At 53.6% G+C, this 23,951-nt stretch overlaps 1 long non-coding RNA gene across 1 annotated transcript in view; it reads left to right on the top strand.

The window, feature by feature from the left end:
* LOC123927174 overlaps positions 1-23,951 on the top strand; it is a 56,705-nt gene that overhangs the window by 16,468 nt on the left and 16,286 nt on the right. The window contains exons 2-3 of the long non-coding RNA XR_006815361.1: positions 1,922-2,484; positions 20,784-21,346. This is a non-coding gene — a long non-coding RNA (uncharacterized LOC123927174). The remainder of the gene's footprint in view (positions 1-1,921; positions 2,485-20,783; positions 21,347-23,951) is intronic.

Genomic DNA, 23,951 nt, shown 5'->3' on the forward strand with positions numbered 1-23,951 from the left:
CAAAACTGGAAACAGCAGAAGCTAAAGTCAGTAGATTTTGATAGGCATAGGAACACCCAAGCCCCTTGCATCAACAGTGGATTCTGAGTGGAAAAATCAGTGAAGGAAAAATCAAGCAGATGAAGTAGAACGTTCAGTTTGGGTTCTGTTTCGAAACATGATCAAGGAATAAAAGGTCTCAAGAAATTAACTCTGAAAAATACCTTCTCGCATAAAATTGTCCCGGGTGGGGAAATTCTGTTTTTAAACCTCGAAGTAGGCACAGAAGGACCACATTTTGTTTGCTCCACGTTGTCTCAAGGAAACTGGCGGAAGTCGAATGGCTGAGATCGGACCTCCCTGGAAAGGGTATAGAGGGCCAGAGGAAACGGTCCTGTGTTCATTTCTCCACCTGTGCAGCTTTTCAGCGTAGTTTAGTGTTAGGCCATGAAGCCCATGAAGTTCGCGGAGTACATTCTAAATGTCTTAAAAGCATTAATGTCTTTGTCCAACCTCCCTGGAACCCACCTTCCCGTCTCATTGGAACTTGTCAATCGAAACCTCTTTAGCATGAGTCAGACTCTTCCCCTGAGCACCTCCTTCCAGCCCTTGGCAAACACCATTCTACGTTCTGTCCTTCAGAATCTACTTTAGGTAGGTCCTGAGAGTGGACTCAACGTTGGTATCTTCCTGCATACTCCTCTCACTTAGCATACTATCCTCAACGTTCGCCCATGGGGTGGCGCACGTCAATGTTTTCGTCCTCTTTACAGAATGAATACTATCCCAACGTCTGTATGGACAACATCTGTTCCTCCCGCGACAGATACTGGGATTGCGTTCATGGGTTAGCTTTGAGGAACAATGCTGCCATGAAAAGGTGTGCTCAGATAAGTCTTCAAGACCATACTGTTCATTAATTTGGGTATCTAGCGCAGAAGGGCAAGTCCATAAACACATGGCAATTCTAAAGTTGATTTTTTAAAATATTTTATTTATGGTACAAGTAGGCAGAGAGGCAGGCAGAGAGAGAGAGAGGAGGAAGCAGGCTCCCTGCTGAGCAGAGAGCCCGATGTGGGTCTCGATCCCAGGAGCCTGAGATCATGACCTGAGCCGAAGGCAGAGGCTTTAACCCACTGAGCCACCCAGGCACCCTAAAGTTGATGCTTTAAAAACATTTTGTTCATTCATTTGTCCGCGTGAGAAAGCGGCATGCAGAAGCAGGAGAAGTGGCAGGCAGCACAGGCAGGAGAGAAGCAGGCTCCCGGCTGAGCAAGGAGCCCGATGCGGGACTCCGTGCCAGGATCCTGGGACCATGACCTGAGCCGAAGGTGGAAGCTCAACGGACTGAGCCACCCAGGCGTCCTGCTAAAGTTGATTTTTGTGAAGAACGGCCACACTGATTTCAGAAGCATGCCCTTAAACCTTCCTACCACACACCATCAGCAAGGTTCCTGCTTCTCTATGTCTTTGCCAGCACTCGATCTTTCCCTTTCTCCTGAGACTTTGTTTTTGTTTGGTTTCGTTGGTTTTGGTTTTCTTTTCCTGTGCGGAATCAACCTCATGGATGAGTAATGGTATCTCATTGCTTGTACTAATTAGGATTTCTCAAAAAATTAGTGATGGGAACTCTCCTTTCCAATTTCCTTCCATGCGTCTTAGCTTTGAGGTGATGTCTCTTCCCCATTTGTACATCCACACATGACATTTGATTTGTTTCTCTGTTGTTGTTGCTGTTGTGGCCGTTGTCGTTGAGTTTCTGGGATCTCTAGATAGTGTGGCTATTGAGAACCTGTCAGATACATGGTTTGCAAACATGCTCTCCCGACTTCTGGACTGTGCTTTCCCTTGGTTGACAATGTGGTTCAAGTGACAAAGATTTTAAGTGTGCTGAATGGCCAGTGTGTGAGTTTCTTTTTCTTTTCCGTCGTGTGCCTTGCAGGTCGTATCCGTGAAATCATTGCCCAGTCCTGTTTTGTGAAGCTGATGAAGATGACTGCTGTGGAGCTCCTCCGAATTCAGAGACGAAACAGGATCGTTGGGGGAGGCAGGCAGCAGCATGACCTGGAGAAGCACAGGCCTGATGCTGGGGCCGTGACCAGATGCGATGGCGTGATGATAGGCATAGGTACGGTGGGCGACCAGGAGCCATGTACTGGAAATGGTACCCTGCCCATTTGGGGCAGCACCTGTGTGGTGATGGGAGCAGTGAGACATATGACTGGACATGTCCCCAAGCTCAGGCCTTCTTCAAAGGGAGCCTTTTATTGCACTCTGCTCCAGTCCTGTTTGAAGGGTTTCTTAATCCGACGAGGGACCTGGACTTCTTCCACGACAAAGGGTGATGATAGTGGTGTGGTGACACCTGTCTCCGAGGAACTTCTCATCCCTCTATCGTGGTGAGCCACTGCCTGGAGTCGGTCGCCAAGAGGGTTCGAATGACTCAAGGACACTGGGGGCAACCTCCAAGAGGGACCAGCCTGTCCCATGTTGAGCTGAATTCAGGTAAGACCTTTGTACCCTTGTTGTGTGTTCCCAGTTCATGGTCACGTAGTTCTTCAGGTTCTTCTATGGGCGAGAAGGGAGGGCCGCGTCTGAAGGTGAGCTGGAGGGCTCTCGCACCTCCACGACTGAGATGGAGTCCCTGCCCCTAGTCATCCCACAAGTGAACAAAGGGATGGACGTCATCCAGGATCCACCTTCCAGCCACTAGTGTTCATGCCACCTTTCTGGAAAACTTGTAGTGGGCCCTTGTAAAGGATGGAGGGGCACACCTGTAGTAACTCCTGTGGCAGGTAGGGATATTGCCTGCTTGGGGTGAGTCACCTTGAAGAAGGAAAGTGTTGGCCCCCCTGTCAAGAGTGCTCCGAATTGACTAGAAGGGCATGAGGACTGGAACTGGTGAAAGCATGTTTGGAAACCTCTTAAGGGCTGAGAAAGGTAGAGTGTCCTGAGAATTGCCTCCTCATGAATAGCCTATCTCATTTCCTTGCCTGAGGGAAGAAAAGAAATCATCCAGTGTTTTCCACATTGCAAATCAAGAAAACACAGAACCTTGGATTGCATTTTGTTGTTGTTGTTGTTGTTGTTGTTGTTGGAAGTCAGTTAGCCACCATACAGTACCTCATTAGCTTCCGAGGTAGTGCCCAATTATCCATCAGTTGCGTATCACCCCCCAGTGCTCATCACATCGTATGCCCTCCTTTATGCTCCTGCCCAAATTGCCCCATAGCCGCACCCAGCTCCCCTCCAGCAACCCTCTGCTCCTTTCTTAGGTAAGAGCCTCTCATCCTTTTTCTCCCTCTCTGGTGGCTTCCCATTCAGTTTTCCCTCCCTTCCCCTGTGATTATCCAATGGCTTCACACATAGGTGGGGCTTAAGTCCCAGGGCAGGGGATCACAGCGGGCTTTCTTTCAGGGATGTTATTTTGTATCTTTCCATGTTTGACCGCATTTCACTTTTCCTGAGAAATGGCCCATTCCAGTGATGTGTCCATTGTGTCTGGAGGGACGGGGGCTCTTCCCTCTTGCTCAGTGAGTTGGGATCCTGAAGCGGGTGTCGGGAGAACCTCCTCTGTGTTACTGTTCCATTGGTGCCCTTGTGGGGCCTCCCTTTCCTTCTCTGGAAAATGATGAGAGATCCGGTTGTGCCATGTTTTCCAGAAGGCCCTCCAGCTCCAATCTTCCAGGGGCTAGAAAGAGCCAACTGTGGTGTATGTCGTCCACGAAACAAGGGATAGGAATCATCCCTTCAACTACTTCATGAAGACACACAACCAAGTAGAATGGAAACACCAGAGGAGCGTAGCTCCAAGGGGACGTGAGTGAAATGCTTTTACAACAGCCAATATCATAGGAAGGTATCTTTTCTGTGAACACAGAGGTGGGCACTTGCCTTTCCATATCAACAGACTTCACTTTTGTCTTTGGACTTTTCCGTGGATCTTTAATGTACCTTGACGTTCAGCCTGAGGAGACCTGATTGTGAACCTCTCAGAGCATCATCTCATCTTCGATCTCCTAATACCCATCGTTCAGAGAAATTGTTGAAAATACAGTCTAATTGACGTACAGGGTTATCGTCGTTTCAGGTGAACAGTAGGGATTCAGGGGTTCCGTATATGACTCAGTGCTCAGCACCGTGAGTGTACTCTTAATCCCCACCCCCTCTTCCACCCATGCCCCCACCTGGTTCCCACCAGGATGTTCTCTATATTTGAGCCTGTTTTTTTGGATGGTCTCTCTTTCCTTATTCCCTTTCTTCTTCTTTTCTGTCTCTGAAAAGTCACACATGAATCAAAATCTATGTTCACCTAAGACCCACGGATGTTAAGTCTTACCTCCGTATCTTGGTGTGTGTGGATTGTGGTGAAGAGACCGCCAGGTTTGGTCCACAGAGGCTCCCAGGGATCCCCATCCCTGCTATGGACCTGCCTGTCTATCCTCTGAGTGGTTGCTGAAGGGTTTCTGACCCAGGGAGCGTAGGGCAAGAGATGGTCTTTCACACCTTCAAGCTTTCATGACCAAACGTTGTCACTTCCCTGTGACTCTCTTGTGTTCCATCGCTTTCTGCCCAGGATCCCAGCACTTGGGAAGCAAGCAGTGGTGTTTAGAATGGCTTTCCATAGAGGCCACAGAGGAAGCAGCCTAGGAGTGCCCAGGCTACTAGGTCGAAAGGAACTCAAGCTCAGGATTTAGCTTCCACTGAGCAAACTGTCTTTCCTCCCATCCTGCCTCCCTATACTCTGGAGGAGAGGCCTGAGGGGGTGGACAAAGCCCTGCCTGGCTGTTGCTCTTCCTGACAATCAAACACCTCTTTGGGGCTGCCAGGCTGTTGCTGCTCAATCTCTTCTTGGTGGTGAAAGAGAGGACCTTTTGTCCACTGTTCCGCTGGCAAGTTGTTTCTCCGTGTGCACCGGGGACAGGTGTCCCAGGCCTCAGCGGCGAGCATGCTGGAAGTGCAGAGTGTCAGGTCCCTCCCAGGGTTACTCAGTCGGAATCTGCACTTTGCCGAGAAATCCTGGGCCTCAGAGCCTGAGAGGATCGTCCCCCCCAAAAGCACTGTGGAATGTTCTCCCGAGGGAAAGCTAATTGGCCACCTCGATCCACCAGCGGGGAAGGGGTGGTTGTTTCCTGGGCCTTTGTGACAATTTCTCTCTGCCGGGAATCCCCTGAAGGGTTGACTCCCCTCTGCCCCCCCCCCCCCCCCGGTGGGGATGGTTCTGGAAGAAAAGAAAGAACACCCCCAGGCTGGGACTTAGAGTCGAGATGGAAGCTAAGTATGCACCCAACAGCAGGACAGGAGCTCCAACTCGCCCAGGCTGAGCGACTGCTCAGGAGCTCTGTGTTGTGCTTTTGCTAGGTCCTTTTGTGTCAGCTTACGGTAGTGGGGATTTTTCTTGTGCTGCTGGATCCTGTCTTCTTCGATTCCCTTGCACTGTACCTGCAAGTTGGGGGATCCTTGGCTTGTCTTTTTGCTTCCATGTAATTTTGCATTTCCTCTTTGGATTCTGGGTTGACCCAGTCCTTGTCGGGTAGCATGTAACTTAACCTTCATGGATTCATGGTCTCTCCGGGTTTGCTCTTGGGGTCCATTTGGAGTTCCATAGCATCGTGCTCAGAAAAGATGCGTGGGATGATATCCATCTTTTGGAGTTTGTTGAGACTTGGGTTGTGCCCTAACGTGTGATCGATTCTGGAGAATCTTCCATGGCCACTGGAAAGCGCTGCGGATTCTGCTGTTTCAGGGTGGAAGGTTCTGCATCTTTGTGTTCAAACGACTGCATCCCTCTCGAAGCCATTGATTCCTTGTTGGCTGTCAGAGTGGATCATGTGTCCATTAATACGTGTGCGGTGTTAGAGTCCCCCACTGTATGGTATTGCTGTCAAAGGTTTCTTTATGTTTGTTATGAACTGTCGGATGCCTTTGGGTGCTCCTGTGTTGGGTGTCTAAATATTTCAAGATGTTCTCTCTTATTGCATGGTCTCCATTATGATGAAGTCGGGTCCTTCTTTGTGTCTTCCTACCTCCCCGCCCCCCTTCTTAAGAGTCTGTGGTGTCTGGATAGAATATTCCTACCCTTGCTTCGTTTCGCATCCATTTGCGTGAGAGATGCTCCTCCCCTGCTCCCATTTCAGACAAGGGAGTGGAACATGGGTGTGTCACCTGGTGGATGTTGGAGACCACTTCAGAACCACCTGGACCTGACAGTCCCCTTGGCCAGCAAGGAGAGTGTGGGGATTCTCTGGTCAAGGGTATGAACCTTTATCCTGGCAAGGGAGAACCAATCTGTGCTCCATCAGGCCCCAGCCAGGGACCAGTGGCTACCAGGGACCTGACCAAGAGGGTGGGGCCTGAAGGGCACCACTGCCTTGCCAAGAACGGCATAAGGAAATGCAGGATGGCTGCACATCCTAGCTCCTAGGTCAGCCTAGGTGTGAATAGAGCCAGGCTCAGCTATGGCCTTAAAGGGACACTTCCCAGTTTCTTTTCTTTCCCCAGCCACACCCAAAAGAAGCTGGGAAAAGGAATCCAGAGATCAGGGATAAGGATCCCAGGAGGATTCCTGTCTTCATGAAGGGTGAACCTGGAGAGCCTAAAGGGAAACTGAGCACGGAATGTCCTGCCTGCCCTTCTTCCATTTACAAAATATCTCCCTCGGGTTTTGTAGCTTCCACGGGCAGGATTGGATCTCTTTACGTGTTCCCCCCCCCCCCCCTCCTTCTTGCTGATGCAATTGCAGAGACTGTACTGGACAACTGTCAGTCCCAAATCCTGGGTGCAAACCAACACAAACACAAGCACAAACACCATATCCCAAAGGAAGCAAGACATCGTCTGTCCTCCTTGCTTTAGGGTGGAGAGAAGCAGCCCCTCTCCTGGGCAGCACAGAACTCTGGGGAGGGGAAGGAACTGTCAAGGACTCTCCTGTTCAGTGTTTGTTGCCTTCCTGGGGCAGGACCTGCAGTGTCTCCATCTCAGGGGTGCACACGAGGGCTGTTTCTGCCTTTTGCCCAGATGCCTGGCCCTGACATAAACCTGTCCGCTGAGCAAGCGGGATTTGGAGGGGCCACCAGTAAGTAGTGAGGAGGGCTGGCTCTTCTCCTTCCTGCCAGATTGAATAGCTGATGACTCTGTAAGATTTCTGGGTTCAGGAATGAACAAGAGAGTCTGTAGATGCTGTACGTTCCCGTAGGAAATAAAAGAACCAAACACACACGTGGGCTGGGAGGGGAGAAAACAAAAACCTTTTTTTTCCTTTTTTTGGTGACAAAAACTTTAATCCCAAGGGTTCTCACAAACAGATTACATTTTTTTTCTTTTTGTAAAATAAAAACCTTTTAATTGCATGAAATACAGCCCACCCCCCAAAAAACCATAAGTCTCTAGGTGAGAGGAAGGGGTGTTGTGCAGCAGATGGCACTCAGGCACCTCAAGTAGCCCAGGGGCCGAGGGGCAATCCTTGCGCAGCCAGTGGCCACGGGTTCAGCTCTGATGGTGGCTGTAGCCAGTTGTCCTGGTGCTTGTGTTCCGCTGGCCAGCTAGGACCGTGGCTCCAGCTGGCAGGACAGGATGTAGCTAAGGACAGAGGGACACCTGTGAGTTGAGCAGCAGCTTGCATTCAGGAGTCCCTCCCAGGGTTTCCCACCGCTGGTGTCTGGCTTCTCAGCAAGGAGGCCTGAGGCTGCCCAGGGAGCCCTAGTAGAAGGATCCCAGGCAGGGCCAGCAGAAAGAGTCCACCCCGACCCTCACCCAGCTCCTGAATGGGCCTCACCTCTCATCCTCGCTGAGCCGCTCCACAGACCAGAACCAGGCCATGAATGGATGCTGGGGCTCTAGGCAGTAATTCTCTGCCGCCGCCTGGAGCAGCATGATGTCCGTGAGGACTCGGTATTCCTGGGCCGGGAGAGAGGCACAGGATGCACACCGAGCCTGGGTGGGGAAGCTACAGGGACAGGTGAGGGCCGAGCAGCGGGACAGGGGACCGGTCCTGGGTCTTGGCACACATGGCCACCCTCCTGCATGCAACTTCATGTCCCAAACTGTTCTCAGAGGCAAGTAGAATTAGCCCCTCCTCCGGGAAGTTCTCCTTGATGCCTTTCTGGATCCCTCCTGACTAACTAGATGGGTCTTCCACTTCTTTCTTAGCAACCTGTCCCAGGAAATGGGGGATGGAGGGGAGGGCATGGAGCCCAGGAATGTTCTTCCTTCCTATCAGGGGCGTCTCTGATAGGGGCTGCCTCCCCTAACCTACAGCAAGTGCCAAGTATGCTCACCTTATTCCTCTTGCCGTGGTTGATCTCATTGCCCTGGAAAGCAGACAACCATTGTCCTTCAGAAAGAGCCCCCTGGTCAGTCCGAGCACCTCACACCCACCCTTTCTGAGGCTGCACGCTGAGGCCAGGACACAGGAGGGGGCCGCTGAGACACACACAATGAGACTGGGGTCTAGGGCAAGCCCTGGGGTCCAGAGAAAGGAAGACGTGGGGCTGGTGAAGGGCTCCAGGTCGGCACCCTGCCGCACAACACTCTGTGGTGATAGAAGGGAGCGGCCGGCCGAAGCCTCAGGCAGGCAGGGCCTGCTGGGCTCCTGAAGTGTGGCTGATGTGCAGGCTCCTGACTTCCCTCTCCAGGACAGGCAAGCTCTGCGGGACAGGCTGCGGCCCATTCACACAGAGCGCATGCAGCTTCAGCTTCAGGATGCGCTGGTGCTTCACCAGGCTTGGGCACCCGTCTAGGTGCAGACTCCCTTCCCTCAGCACTGAGATGGTTAAGAGACCCCAGCTCCCAGGGACTGCTGGGAGGCTGTCCGGAGGGGACGATTCCCAAGGACGCAGAGCTCAGGGCTCAGTCCAGGCACTCTCTGCTCCCAGTCCTCAGGACTCTGGTTCCCCCTCCACAATCCTCAGGCTCACCCACCTCCAGGTAGTCCTGCATTGCAGTATCCAACATCACCAGGTCAGTGAGGAAAGTGCCAAGGTATGGGACGACACCCTGTGTCATGAGGGGTAGGTTTGGGATGAGTCCCTGCTCTCTGGTGCCCACCCCTGAAAAGGCTTCAGCGTCCTGGCCCACCCCACTGTCCCACATGGAAGGGCCTAGGACCCTTAGTTGCTTCCCCTGGATTCCCTTTCCCCTCACCCTCCCAGAACTGAGGGCTCCTCCTAATCCCCTCCAGGGCCTGCTCTTTGAAGTTCAAAAATGACAGGATGTGGAGCCCTGGGCCCCTCCCCAGCCACAAATCCATTCTCTACCCAGCCTGCTAGACTCCTTCCTCCTGGTCACCTGGATGGAAGACATTGAGGAACTGTGGCCAGGGGAGGTGGAGCTGGAGTCTGCTGCCCCACCTGTCCTGATTTGGAGGCTTCCAGCCCTCAGGGAGGAGCCCCTCTCCCCTGACCTTGGAGGCCCTGTCCCTCAGGCACACTCACCTTCCTCGGTCGCCCCTTCCGTGCTCTCCGCAGCCGCCTCACCAGGGTGGCAAGTTTATTCGAGGGCCGCTCCTGGAGGGCCAAGGACAAGATCCTTGAGAGCAGAATAGCCTCAGTCCCCTGGCGCCCACCGTCTCTGACTTCAGACCCTAGACATCCCACCTCCGTGTGCTGATACCGACGCTCCATTGTCCCGAAGCATGCCAGGAGTCCTTCCAGAACAATCTCAGCTCCCCCATTCAGTCCATGTGGGACCTGGAGCCTGGAGCCTGGCCTCCCTGAGCCTCTTTTCTCATGGGCAGAAGGGAGAACTGCACCTACCTCCTATGGTCTCCTGAGGACTCAGGAGCCTATTAGCATCATCATTTTTGTGGCCCACCACCCATCCCCACTCCATCTGTGAGCAGAGGCCTGCCCTCTGGGCTGTCCGCGTTCATATGGGCCCCCATGTGGACCATGTCGATGGACACAGAGACCTGAAATCTAGCCTAGGGAGTCTGGCTGGGCAGCAGCCGCTGGTCCCAGCCCCAGGGGGAATCTTCATTCAGCCCAGGCTGTCAGCACATTCATGCCAAAGGCTTCTGCTCCCCGAGGAATGCTTCAGGCCATTCCCTACTTCATCCACACCTGATCATGCCTCCTCACACCCCTCCTGTCCTTGGAGGCCTGCACCTTCCCTGCTACCTTGAGGAATAGTTTCCTGCCCTGGGGGTTGTCTTCTCTGCAGAGCTTTGAGAGGGTGTGACAGCTCTTCCTGAAGAGAGGGAAAGAAGTTAGGCTCAGGGCCAGGGCGGGCATAACGGGGCAGGGTAGAGTGCGAGTCCCTTTTCTTGGAGAACCCCCACATGTCCAACGGGCTGGCTGAGGGTGTTCTCTGGGCTCCTCTGAGCCCTGAGGTCTTTGTAGGACATGGGAGGGAGTTCGCCTGGGCATCCTCCTGGGCGTCCCTTCCCCGCTTAATTGAACAGCTCGGTTTGGGTGGGGTTTTGGTTGAACCATGGGCAGAGAGGTCAGTGGCTGCCAAGTCACCGCGTGGAAATATGGAATGCAGCTCAGCCCAGGGTGGGGCATGGAGGACATTGGGTTTCTCAAGCAGGAGGCAGGGTGGCCTGTTCCCCAGGAAGGCTGAGAGAAGCAGCCCCGGGCCCAGGTCCTTTGGTCAGGGTTTGCTGCCTCCCAGGAGGTCCAAGCTGACTGAGGGGGAAAAGGACAGGCCTGTGGGAGATCCCGCCTCCATCCTGGTCCGTCCCTGGAGAGAAGCCTACTCACCTGGAAACATTGTCCCATGTCCTCTTCAGGCGGTGGATGGAGACACTCTGCAGAGCCGCGAGGATGGCATGCAGGGAGGAGTAGTTCCCCAGGATCTGGCAGGCCTGGGGGAGGGAAGAGAAGGAGCTGTCAGTGGGAGAGCAGGAGCCCTAGATGCTCGAGAGCTACAGTGCCCCGCTCAGGTTACCCAGGCTCTCCCCCCCCAACCCCCGCCCCCGATGAAGCTGATGTCCGGGGAGCTGCAGAAGGGCACAGGGCAGCCCCAAAGAGGAACACTGCTGGCGAGAGGGAGGATTTTCCCTCCCTGCAAAGAAAGGGTCCCGTGGGCACTGAGCATCCCAACGTTGGGCCATGCGAGTGAAGGTCAGCATGCCCCCGGGGGGAAGAGCCTGGGGACCACAGGTCTTAGAGCAGGGCCTTCAGCCCTGAGAAGGGAGAAAGACAGAAGAGCAGTTCCCGAGGCTCAGTAGAGCCTCAGGGAGCTGGGCCGCCCATAGCATACCTTGGCCACCCGGATCCAGTGGTCCACCACCAGGGCCCTGCCCCGGGCTGTCATGCTTGGGTTGCCAAGGCACGTGGTGACGATGCAGCTGGCCACAGCATTGAACTGGGCGATGGTGGCCCGCACTGTGGGTGCCAGGTGCTCGTTGCCAGGCCTGTTCCTCCGGGACCAGACGGAGCCCAGGCACTGATGGGGCACCACCTTCTTGAACAGCTCCTAGGGGACAGGGCGAGGTTTGTTGAGCCACACACATGTCCGCACATGCAAGACTCATGTCCTCGGGAGGGGTCCCAGGTCAGAGCTGGAGCTCAGGAGGCCGCGAATGTGGCCTGAGCCTGCTTAGAGAGCCCGGATTTCAATGCCACTCTGTTTCTCTGAGGGAAGCCAGGGCAGGATGCCCCGGGAGCCAAGAGAGGCAAGGGAAGGGAGGAAGGCATGTGCACCCTGATCGTTCCATGTCCAGGGGGCCGCTCCAGGTGGCGCTCCCAAGGGGGCATCTTCTCCTCCAAATGCTCATCCCTGCAGTCCGTGTCTCCTTTCGGGTGCCCAATCTCACGTGGTGGCGGACAGCACGGCTTTCGGCGTCTAGCCTGTCCTTCAGGACCCATCAGATGCCTAATCCGGGTTGAGGGTGCTCAGGCTCCCAGGCAGATGGGTGGGCGACCCATGGACATGACTGCGCACAGGGAGCTGCCCTCCTGGCCCCGAGGGACCAGAGCCTTCCCATCTATGGTCTCTCGCTTCTGACTCATTGCATCTACGTGGTTCCTCTGCCTCAGTCCTTCCCAGTGTCTGTCTCCACAGTCCGCAGCTGGACAGTGACAGCTCAGGTCTGAAAGCCCTGATGGGTTTCCACGGTTGGTGAGGGCTGCATCTGAGATCTGGCCCTATATCCCGGGAGTTCCCATCAGGGAAAAGCAGGTATAGGGCGGCTGAGAGCAGTAGAAAAGCCGGCCCTGGCCTCCTACCCTGGGGGCCCAGCTGCTCACCGCATCCATGTAGGTGAGCTGCTCTGCCACCAGCTTGGGAGGGAAGTCCAGGAGGTCAGGCTCCTTCTCCTTGAGCTGGTGCTTGGGTTGGCAGGAGGCCTCTGCGGCTGGAGTGGGCTCAGCGGCAACTGGGATGGCTGGAGTAAAAACTCCCAGGCTTGCCGATGGCCTAGCTGTCTGTGCCTCAGGACCCGGCGACCATTCATAACATAGGAGCCCCTGTTCCAGTTCTGGAGCAGCCGGTGGAGGGGAGGCTGGCTCGGACCCCGAAGGGGATGGCTGATGCAGAGCCAGGGTTGCCTCTGGCTCCATGGGAGGCTCTTTGGCTGGCTCAGCTGCTGGATGGAGTCGCATAGCCGACACGGGGTTGGGGTGGGGGTGGGGGTGGGCGAGACAGGGAAGGGTTCAGCCACATCACTGACATTCCATGGGCCTTTCCCTCAACGGGACAGATCCCATGGCCTTTCAAGGAATACCCAGCCCATGAGCCCCATCCCGGATGGCCTTCCCAGCTTGCAGTGCCCCTTACCCTCCGCCTCAGCCTCTGTGAGCTGCAGAAGTTCCCGCTGCCTCGGCAGAACGGGGGCATGTGTGTTCAGGGCCCAGTCATACCACGGGAGGTGCACATAGGCCCCCTTGACCTCCACATGGGCACCGTGCAGGGCCTGCCCGATATCGTGCCGTGTCTGCTCAGGCCAGGTTCCCGAGATGGGACGCAGAGTGCTGGGGAAAGTCATATGTGGAGCAGAGTCAGAGACCTGGCCTTTCCTTCCCCGTGCTACTCCCACAGCACCGTTCTTTCGGTGTGGGCCCCACAGAATGGCCCCAGCCCACTTCCAACCCCTCTGGAGCTGTCCTTGCTGACTGCTGACCAGGGGGCATGAGGGACCTCCCATAGGTCTGTCCTTTGGCCCCTCAGTCCTGCCTCCTCCGTGCAGACCTGTATCCGGCCTTTGACTGGAGGCCGAAGGGTGAGGGGTCTGGTCCCCCCCCCTTTCTGTCCTTGGCCCCACTTGTGGTGGTCAGTGGAGGTGGATATGGATGGGGGCAGACAGAGCAAGAACGGACCATCCAAGGGATGGCTGTTGTAGGCACCCACTCAGCCCAGAGTGGGCTCTGCTTCCCAGAGAACTTGGCATTCCGTCCACAGCTCTCTTGGGCTCATTGGCTTCTTCAGAGGAAGCCTCCCCACTAAGCTCTCCCGTGGAAATCAAGAGTTCTGGGAGATCCATGGTTCTGAACCTCCCTCGCCAGCAACAACTCCTGTCATCTCCCACCGTGCCCTGTGGAGGCAGCAGGCCCTCCTTTGGCACCCAAAGACCTATCCTGTTCTTCCTTGATCGTAGAGTGCCTCCTCATGGTCCCAAGAGAGGTGGATCCATTCATCCCTAGGGTAGGTCACAGAGATGCCCCATCTGATGAACGCTAGACATGCGTGCTTTGGATGTGCAGAGTGCCGATCTGACCCTCGGACAAGACTTGAGACCCAGGCATTGTCTCCACTGTACCCACACGCTGCTCTTGGTGACGAGAGAGTGCCTGCATTCCGAGGTGCTTAAGATCCATGATGTCATGAAATCATCCCAAAGAAGACTTTGCCAATCCTGAGTGGCCCTTGGGCTGCTCTGCCTGCTCCCAGTGTCCCCTTGATCTGGGCACATAAAGGACCACCGTCAGGACCAGCTAGATGGCATCTCAGAGGTCCTTTGCCAATAGGAAAGCTGCCAGCTTTCCATTTCCTTTCCGTAGACCCAGAAGGACCACAGGCCTGTGAGGGTTGAGCCTGAACGTGTCTTCCCTGGAGAGAGCAATGTTAAGCGGGAAGATGCCCAGCATGCCCAGCAGCCCTTTCTACAGGGCCGGGCCCCAGAGAAGCGCGTGCCGTGCTTCCTCCCATGACGCCTTCCTCCAGTCGCCCTGCGAGGTTCATCCTCTTAGCACCCCCACGTTTCAGGAGAGGAAAGGGAAGGTCAGAGAGGGGCAGTGACATTCCCAAGACATACTACTAGTAGACGGAAGGCTCCCCCTTGTGCTGGCTATGGGGTGGGCACTCACCTGTTGAACTGCTGATCCCGGACCTGCTGGGCTGACGTGAACATCTGATAGATGAAGCACATTGTGGTGATGTTTGAGAGGCTTCTCTCCGGGAAGGATAGGAGCAGGGAAGGTCCGCAGTTCTGCACTGTGCCTTCTCTGAGTGCCAGCATCGTGCAGGCCTCATCCAGGGACAGGGATGATTCCTTTTCCAGCAGGCAGAAGAGGGGGTGGGGTGGGGTGGGGCAACGTTGTCAGCTTCAGCGCCGTGAGACCCCGGGAAGAGCAGGGTCTGGAGCTCAGACTGCATCCTCCCAACCCTTTGGGAACTGGCTCAAGACGGGGGACTTGAGTGCCGACCCAGGGTAAAGGTTCTAGGCTGAAAACCTAAAACCAACCGATCGTAGGCTTCCAAAGGACCATCTAGGCTTAAATGTCCTGGTGACTTCAACACGTGCGGTTAGCTGGACAACAATAGCCTGTCTGTCTCTTCCTGGCCTGTATGAAGAGCTGTATGTATGCCTTGGAGTGATGAGGAAGGAGCCCTACTGCCGAGAGGGGAAAAGAGAGGCTGAGAATCCCCAAGGCTGCTCAGGATCATCAGCGTTGGGCCTGAGAACTGTCCAAAGCATGGGCTGCATGTCTTTGCACCTATGCTGATGAGGCCTGGCCTGTTGCTGTCAGGGTCAGGAAGGTTCAGGGGAAAACCACCTTCCTTGGCAGGCCCCAGGGCAGCCAGTTGTGGCTAGTCTGGGTTCTGGCCTGGCCCTGGTCATCTCTGGGTCCTGGGACTGGCCGTGAAGCTGGACCCGTTCTCACCCCAGACCAGCCCTGGATGTTGTTGGCGGCCTGAGGTCCCTGCTGCTTGTCAAGGGAGGTGGAGTAGCTGAGGCCTTGCAGCAGCTCATGCCAGATGCCCTGGGTGGAGCTCTGAAAAGACAGAGCCAGCTACCTGGGACAGGAGGCATCAGAGGCCTTCCCCCCAATCCTTGGGTCTAAGTTTTCTGGCAGATGGAGTGACCCAGATCATCTGGGAGGACCCTTAAGGTGCCCGTTCCTTGCAGCATGGCTGGAATGGCAACCAAATTGAGTCACGTCAAGTTCCAGCAGCCTTGAGAGACTGAGTCACTGTGGCAGACCACCTCCTTTATGGGGGACTGTGAAGACCTAGAGGGAAACAGCTTGTGAGCTGGTGGACCTCCTAGGATTCGATGTGTTCTGAGAGACGATACGTTCCAGAAAGACTTATAGAATGGCTTGACCCCACCGTCCCTTTGAGGATTTAGAAGGGCGTGGGCCAGTTCTCCAGAAGCACAGGTTAGCTGGCATGAGTAGGGAAAATCGTAAAACCAGTGGGAAAGGGCAAAGAGACTCATGGCTCCGTGAAAAGCAACACAAGGCCAAAGGAAAGAAAACAACCGCCCTCCAAACCACGGAAAACATTCACTGTCTTCTCTACCAGGCCCACGTTGGTGAAGAGTGTCTTCCTCCCTTCCCCATAGCTGGTGGCAGATGTGCGGAGGTTTGGGTTACTTTGGGGTGGGGCCTGTGGGGTACTCAAGTGGAAACACGGTGGGAAGGCCCCAGGTCTGTCCCCATAGTTGCGTGGGGGCCCTGGGTGTGGAGAACCCTCCTCCCAATCTCACCTCAGAGCAGCACTGATCCTGGGTGTCCTGGGACACCTGACCCTTGTCCAGCGAGTTGGAGTCATTGAAGTCCCCAGCCAGCTCATTCACAGTCTCTGGGGTGCAGCTCTGAAAAGGCAGTGCCCCATAGACACAGGGCCAAGAGTCATTAGCAGCCTCCCGGGACATTGCCACAAGGGGACACCCCCATGAGACACGGTGTTCTCCAGTTCAGGCTAAGAGGGATGGCTGAAAAGACATCGAGCAAGGAGGTAGCCAGAGGACATTCTAAGGCTCATTGTGTCAGCCCTCACCTTCTCATCCTGCCTGCTATGACCTGGGGTATGAACATGACAGATGGGTCCAACCTCCAACACCAGGCAGCTTGCTTCTGCCCAGGAAGGGCATGTCCCTCATCCCCTGTCCCCACTTCTATACACACATACACACACGCACACACACACACGCACACACTCACACGCCCACCCAGTAAGGGGCAAGTGGTGTGGGCCCGCTGAGGTGGCAGCCCAGTTGTTGCCGGCTCTCCAGTGGGCCGCCCAGAGCTGCCTTGTGTTACCTGTTGGTGTCTCCTGCCCCGTGACCAGAATCTTCGGAAAAGAGGGCTGAAGCGCTGTCTGCAACTGCAGTAATGTCTCTGGCTCTGGGCTCCACTGGGCCCAGCGCCCCGGGAAGTAGGAAGACAACAACTGAACATGGTGTTCTGTCGAAGGTCTCCACTCAAGTGCGCTGGAGAGCACGTTGCCCTTTGAAAGTGGGTGCCTGGTTACCAGAGTTCTAAGTTCAGTTGGGGCCTATCATGAAGGATGTGAGGTCACCCTTTCAGGATTCTACTACCTGGGGCCCTTCGTTCAGTCACACCTCTCCGCAGCCCCTTCAGTTGAGTCTTGACCTCTCTTCCCCGGGACTGTACACAATGAGCCCAAAATGCCAGAGGCACCATTCTCTGGAACTGGCACTCGGGTCCTCCCTTTCAGGAGACAGAGCTGAAGTCAGACATTTGTGCTCTTTCCTTTCCCACTTCTGTGTCCTCAGTCATTCTGTGTCTCACCTCGTGCCCACATTCCCAACCTGCCTAGTGGGGACCAGGGAGAATCTACTTCCTTGGGACATCTTGGGGGGTGTATGTAGATCGTATTTGTGGTAGGTGTGCGATGGTATCACGGGAGTCAGAGGCCCACACTGAAGGCGGGAAGAATTGCAGGAAGGGGTGGGACTTGGCCTGGAGGAACGCTCCGAGGAGGCCTGGGTCCTGGCTTTGTGTCGTTTTGGAACCGTCCCTTTCCCTCTTGGCGTCATTATAATGGGGCACCATGATGGGGTGCAAATGCAGGAAGATGCGGGCTTTGTCATCCTCGGTAGTGAGAAGGTTCAGTTGTTTCCCGCCTAGATTTGGAATGAGACCTCTTTCCCTCGTTCTGGTCTCTGAGGGGAGCAGCCTTCACCGTGGCTCCCAGGGATCCTAACCTGTGGTGGAGGCATCACTCTGCAAGCTCTCGGTGGTTAGCGAGTGGCTTCTGAGCCACGGGATGTACTCAACGTGATGAAATAGCATGCCCCGTGCTTCTCTCGATGTCATGTAAAGAGTTTCGCACTTCCTAGGTACTTTTCTCATGTTCCACTTCTCCCTTGGTCCCTCTTGCTTCTCTCACCCTGAAGCAAAAATCAAGCCCAGATGGTTGGGGCTGCCATCCATCGAGACTCACAGCGCCAGGAACAGAGGCAGTGGCAAGGCCAACATGCGCCCAGAAACTCAGATGCTGAGTCGGATGGCTCCCCGAATGATGGGTGCTAACTTGGGGGAAAATCGGCTGCTAGTCCAGCCTCAGTCACAGCCACGGGCTCAGAAGTATGGTGATGTTGAGGAAACATGCGAAATTGTGCCTCCATTCCTCTTCTGCAACAACGGTGGGGCATTCAGTCCACGCAGTTGAAGATGCAGGGTATTGGGGCAATGCCGTTCCAGAGGGACAAGAGACCGCTACCTGTCTCCCAGGCCTCAGCCCCTCTCCCTGCCTTCCTCACTCCCCTCTGCTCTGCTCCCAGTTGCTCTCCAGCCACACTGGGTACCTCTTTCATCTCTTCTGGCCAACCCAGCTTCTGGTAGTGAGGCTCTAAGGCAGAGGTGCCTTCCTTCTTCATGACACAGGGCAGCCAGACTTGTGCGGGACTAGCTCCCTTGTTTTCATTCTGTCCTCAGCACTGTCCCCCTCAGTGAGGCCTTTCAGGCCTTTCTATCCAGTGACGCTGCAGCCTTCTTTCAGAGCACACTTCGCGTCTCACATGGAACGCTTGCTCTTTGCTTTCGCATGGCACTGTTTCATGCGTTGGTCCACCTCTAGACTGTGGGCCAAGTGAGATAAGTGAGACCGTGGAAGGCAAGTACTATCTGCATGTAGCTAGGGAGCTCTAGATAGAGAGATACTAGTTTAGATAGAGAGATAGATTGATAGATACATAGAAAGAGAGATGGATAGATAGGTATTATCGAGAGATGATAGATCGATGGTTTCCCCTTCTAGGTGGAATCGGAAACCAAGACGAGAAAAGGAGAAAAGCGAACTCAGCAAAAGCCTTCAGATTGAAGGAACCAGAAGCAGATGGCAGAGGGTGGGGCAGGGATGGAGTGCATCGTGGAAAGGTACAAACTTCCCGTTTGAAGAGAAAGATGTAAGAGGGATGTAGCGTACAAGCTCTCGACTACAGTTCATACTGCTCTGTGGCGTGTGAGAGAGGTGTCAAGAGAGCCCATTGGGAGAGATCTCATCACACAAAGAAGAACCTCCCCTGTCTTTGTTCTTGCCTTTCTCTTTCTATCTCTAAGAGAGGATGGTGGGGAACTCAACTTATTCTGGTCATCCTCTTAGGGCCGAGGAAAATGAAATCATTCTGTTGTGTCGCTGAAACGTGCACAGTGCTCAATGGCGATTCCTTCAATACACCTGGGGCCAAAAATATTTTACTCTTCATAATGAGCCTCAGGAAAGTTGACTTGGTAAAGGAATGACTTGTAAGCAAAACTGGAAACAGCAGAAGCTAAAGTCAGTAGATTTTGATAGGCATAGGAACACCCAAGCCCCTTGCATCAACAGTGGATTCTGAGTGGAAAAATCAGTGAAGGAAAAATCAAGCAGATGAAGTAGAATGTTCAGTTTGGGTTCTGTTTCGAAACATGATCAAGGAATAAAAGGTCTCAAGAAATTAACTCTGAAAAATACCTTCTCGCATAAAATTGTCCCGGGTGGGGAAATTCTGTTTTTAAACCTCGAAGTAGGCACAGAAGGACCACATTTTGTTTGCTCCACGTTGTCTCAAGGAAACTGGCGGAAGTTGAATGGCTGAGATCGGACCTCCCTGGAAAGGGTATAGAGGGCCAGAGGAAACGGTCCTGTGTTCATTTCTCCACCTGTGCAGCTTTTCAGCGTAGTTTAGTGTTAGGCCATGAAGCCCATGAAGTTCGCGGAGTACATTCTAAATGTCTTAAAAGCATTAATGTCTTTGTCCAACCTCCCTGGAACCCACCTTCCCGTCTCATTGGAACTTGTCAATCGAAACCTCTTTAGCATGAGTCAGACTCTTCCCCTGAGCACCTCCTTCCAGCCCTTGGCAAACACCATTCTACGTTCTGTCCTTCGGAATCTACTTTAGGTAGGTCCTGAGAGTGGACTCAACCTTGGTATCTTCCTGCATACTCCTCTCACTTAGCATACTATCCTCAACGTTCGCCCATGGGGTGGCGCACGTCAATGTTTTCGTCCTCTTTACAGAATGAATACTATCCCAACGTCTGTATGGACAACATCTGTTCCTCCCGCGACAGATACTGGGATTGCGTTCATGGGTTAGCTTTGAGGAACAATGCTGCCATGAAAAGGTGTGCTCAGATAAGTCTTCAAGACCATACTGTTCATTAATTTGGGTATCTAGCGCAGAAGGGCAAGTCCATAAACACATGGCAATTCTAAAGTTGATTTTTTAAAATATTTTATTTATGGTACAAGTAGGCAGAGAGGCAGGCAGAGAGAGAGAGAGGAGGAAGCAGGCTCCCTGCTGAGCAGAGAGCCCGATGTGGGTCTCGATCCCAGGAGCCTGAGATCATGACCTGAGCCGAAGGCAGAGGCTTTAACCCACTGAGCCACCCAGGCGCCCTAAAGTTGATGTTTTAAAAACATTTTGTTCATTCATTTGTCCGCGTGAGAAAGCGGCATGCAGAAGCAGGAGAAGTGGCAGGCAGCACAGGCAGGAGAGAAGCAGGCTCCCGGCTGAGCAAGGAGCCCGATGCGGGACTCCGTGCCAGGATCCTGGGACCATGACCTGAGCCGAAGGTGGAAGCTCAACGGACTGAGCCACCCAGGCGTCCTGCTAAAGTTGATTTTTGTGAAGAACGGCCACACTGATTTCAGAAGCATGCCCTTAAACCTTCCTACCACACACCATCAGCAAGGTTCCTGCTTCTCTATGTCTTTGCCAGCACTCGATCTTTCCCTTTCTCCTGAGACTTTGTTTTTGTTTGGTTTCGTTGGTTTTGGTTTTCTTTTCCTGTGCGGAATCAACCTCATGGATGAGTAATGGTATCTCATTGCTTGTACTAATTAGGATTTCTCAAAAAATTAGTGATGGGAACTCTCCTTTCCAATTTCCTTCCATGCGTCTTAGCTTTGAGGTGATGTCTCTTCCCCATTTGTACATCCACACATGACATTTGATTTGTTTCTCTGTTGTTGTTGCTGTTGTGGCCGTTGTCGTTGAGTTTCTGGGATCTCTAGATAGTGTGGCTATTGAGAACCTGTCAGATACATGGTTTGCAAACATGCTCTCCCGACTTCTGGACTGTGCTTTCCCTTGGTTGACAATGTGGTTCAAGTGACAAAGATTTTAAGTGTGCTGAATGGCCAGTGTGTGAGTTTCTTTTTCTTTTCCGTCGTGTGCCTTGCAGGTCGTATCCGTGAAATCATTGCCCAGTCCTGTTTTGTGAAGCTGATGAAGATGACTGCTGTGGAGCTCCTCCGAATTCAGAGACGAAACAGGATCGTTGGGGGAGGCAGGCAGCAGCATGACCTGGAGAAGCACAGGCCTGATGCTGGGGCCGTGACCAGATGCGATGGCGTGATGATAGGCATAGGTACGGTGGGCGACCAGGAGCCATGTACTGGAAATGGTACCCTGCCCATTTGGGGCAGCACCTGTGTGGTGATGGGAGCAGTGAGACATATGACTGGACATGTCCCCAAGCTCAGGCCTTCTTCAAAGGGAGCCTTTTATTGCACTCTGCTCCAGTCCTGTTTGAAGGGTTTCTTAATCCGACGAGGGACCTGGACTTCTTCCACGACAAAGGGTGATGATAGTGGTGTGGTGACACCTGTCTCCGAGGAACTTCTCATCCCTCTATCGTGGTGAGCCACTGCCTGGAGTCGGTCGCCAAGAGGGTTCGAATGACTCAAGGACACTGGGGGCAACCTCCAAGAGGGACCAGCCTGTCCCATGTTGAGCTGAATTCAGGTAAGACCTTTGTACCCTTGTTGTGTGTTCCCAGTTCATGGTCACGTAGTTCTTCAGGTTCTTCTATGGGCGAGAAGGGAGGGCCGCATCTGAAGGTGAGCTGGAGGGCTCTCGCACCTCCATGACTGAGATGGAGACCCTGCCCCTAGTCATCCCACAAGTGAACAAAGGGATGGACGTCATCCAGGATCCACCTTCCAGCCACTAGTGTTCATGCCACCTTTCTGGAAAACTTGTAGTGGGGCCCTTGTAAAGGATGGAGGGGCACACCTGTAGTAACTCCTGTGGCAGGTAGGGATATTGCCTGCTTGGGGTGAGTCACCTTGAAGAAGGAAAGTGTTGGCCCCCCTGTCAAGAGTGCTCCGAATTGACTAGAAGGGCATGAGGACTGGAACTGGTGAAAGCATGTTTGGAAACCTCTTAAGGGCTGAGAAAGGTAGAGTGTCCTGAGAATTGCCTCCTCATGAATAGCCTATCTCATTTCCTTGCCTGAGGGAAGAAAAGAAGTCATCCAGTATTTTCCACATTGCAAATCAAGAAAACACAGAACCTTGGATTGCATTTTGTTGTTGTTGTTGTTGTTGTTGTTGTTGGAAGTCAGTTAGCCACCATACAGTACCTCATTAGCTTCCGAGGTAGTGCCCAATTATCCATCAGTTGGGTATCACCCCCAGTGCTCATCACATCGTATGCCCTCCTTTATGCTCCTGCCCAAATTGCCCCATAGCCGCACCCAGCTCCCCTCCAGCAACCCTCTGCTCCTTTCTTAGGTAAGAGCCTCTCATCCTTTTTCTCCCTCTCTGGTGGCTTCCCATTCAGTTTTCCCTCCCTTCCCCTGTGATTATTCAATGGCTTCACACATAGGTGGGGCTTAAGTCCCAGGGCAGGGGATCACAGCGGGCTTTCTTTCAGGGATGTTATTTTGTATCTTTCCATGTTTGACCGCATTTCACTTTTCCTGAGAAATGGCCCATTCCAGTGATGTGTCCATTGTGTCTGGAGGGACGGGGGCTCTTCCCTCTTGCTCAGTGAGTTGGGATCCTGAAGCGGGTGTCGGGAGAACCTCCTCTGTGTTACTGTTCCATTGGTGCCCTTGTGGGGCCTCCCTTTCCTTCTCTGGAAAATGATGAGAGATCCGGTTGTGCCATGTTTTCCAGAAGGCCCTCCAGCTCCAATCTTCCAGGGGCTAGAAAGAGCCAACTGTGGTGTATGTCGTCCACGAAACAAGGGATAGGAATCATCCCTTCAACTACTTCATGAAGACACACAACCAAGTAGAATGGAAACACCAGAGGAGCGTAGCTCCAAGGGGACGTGAGTGAAATGCTTTTACAACAGCCAATATCATAGGAAGGTATCTTTTCTGTGAACACAGAGGTGGGCACTTGCCTTTCCATATCAACAGACTTCACTTTTGTCTTTGGACTTTTCCGTGGATCTTTAATGTACCTTGACGTTCAGCCTGAGGAGACCTGATTGTGAACCTCTCAGAGCATCATCTCATCTTCGATCTCCTAATACCCATCGTTCAGAGAAATTGTTGAAAATACAGTCTAATTGACGTACAGGGTTATCGTCGTTTCAGGTGAACAGTAGGGATTCAGGGGTTCCGTATATGACTCAGTGCTCAGCACCGTGAGTGTACTCTTAATCCCCACCCCCTCTTCCACCCATGCCCCCACCTGGTTCCCACCAGGATGTTCTCTATATTTGAGCCTGTTTTTTTGGATGGTCTCTCTTTCCTTATTCCCTTTCTTCTTCTTTTCTGTCTCTGAAAAGTCACACATGAATCAAAATCTATGTTCACCTAAGACCCACGGATGTTAAGTCTTACCTCCGTATCTTGGTGTGTGTGGATTGTGGTGAAGAGACCGCCAGGTTTGGTCCACAGAGGCTCCCAGGGATCCCCATCCCTGCTATGGACCTGCCTGTCTATCCTCTGAGTGGTTGCTGAAGGGTTTCTGACCCAGGGAGCGTAGGGCAAGAGATGGTCTTTCACACCTTCAAGCTTTCATGACCAAACGTTGTCACTTCCCTGTGACTCTCTTGTGTTCCATCGCTTTCTGCCCAGGATCCCAGCACTTGGGAAGCAAGCAGTGGTGTTTAGAATGGCTTTCCATAGAGGCCACAGAGGAAGCAGCCTAGGAGTGCCCAGGCTACTAGGTCGAAAGGAACTCAAGCTCAGGATTTAGCTTCCACTGAGCAAACTGTCTTTCCTCCCATCCTGCCTCCCTATACTCTGGAGGAGAACAGGAGGAGAGGCCTGAGGGGGTGGACAAAGCCCTGCCTGGCTGTTGCTCTTCCTGACAATCAAACACCTCTTTGGGGCTGCCAGGCTGTTGCTGCTCAATCTCTTCTTGGTGGTGAAAGAGAGGACCTTTTGTCCACTGTTCCGCTGGCAAGTTGTTTCTCCGTGTGCACCGGGGACAGGTGTCCCAGGCCTCAGCGGTGAGCATGCTGGAAGTGCAGAGTGTCAGGTCCCTCCCAGGGTTACTCAGTCGGAATCTGCACTTTGCCGAGAAATCCTGGGCCTCAGAGCCTGAGAGGATCGTCCCCCCCAAAAGCACTGTGGAATGTTCTCCCGAGGGAAAGCTAATTGGCCACC

The sequence above is a fragment of the Meles meles genome, chromosome 16 (assembly GCF_922984935.1).
Source record: "Meles meles chromosome 16, mMelMel3.1 paternal haplotype, whole genome shotgun sequence".
Classification (NCBI taxonomy): Eukaryota; Metazoa; Chordata; class Mammalia; order Carnivora; family Mustelidae; genus Meles; species Meles meles.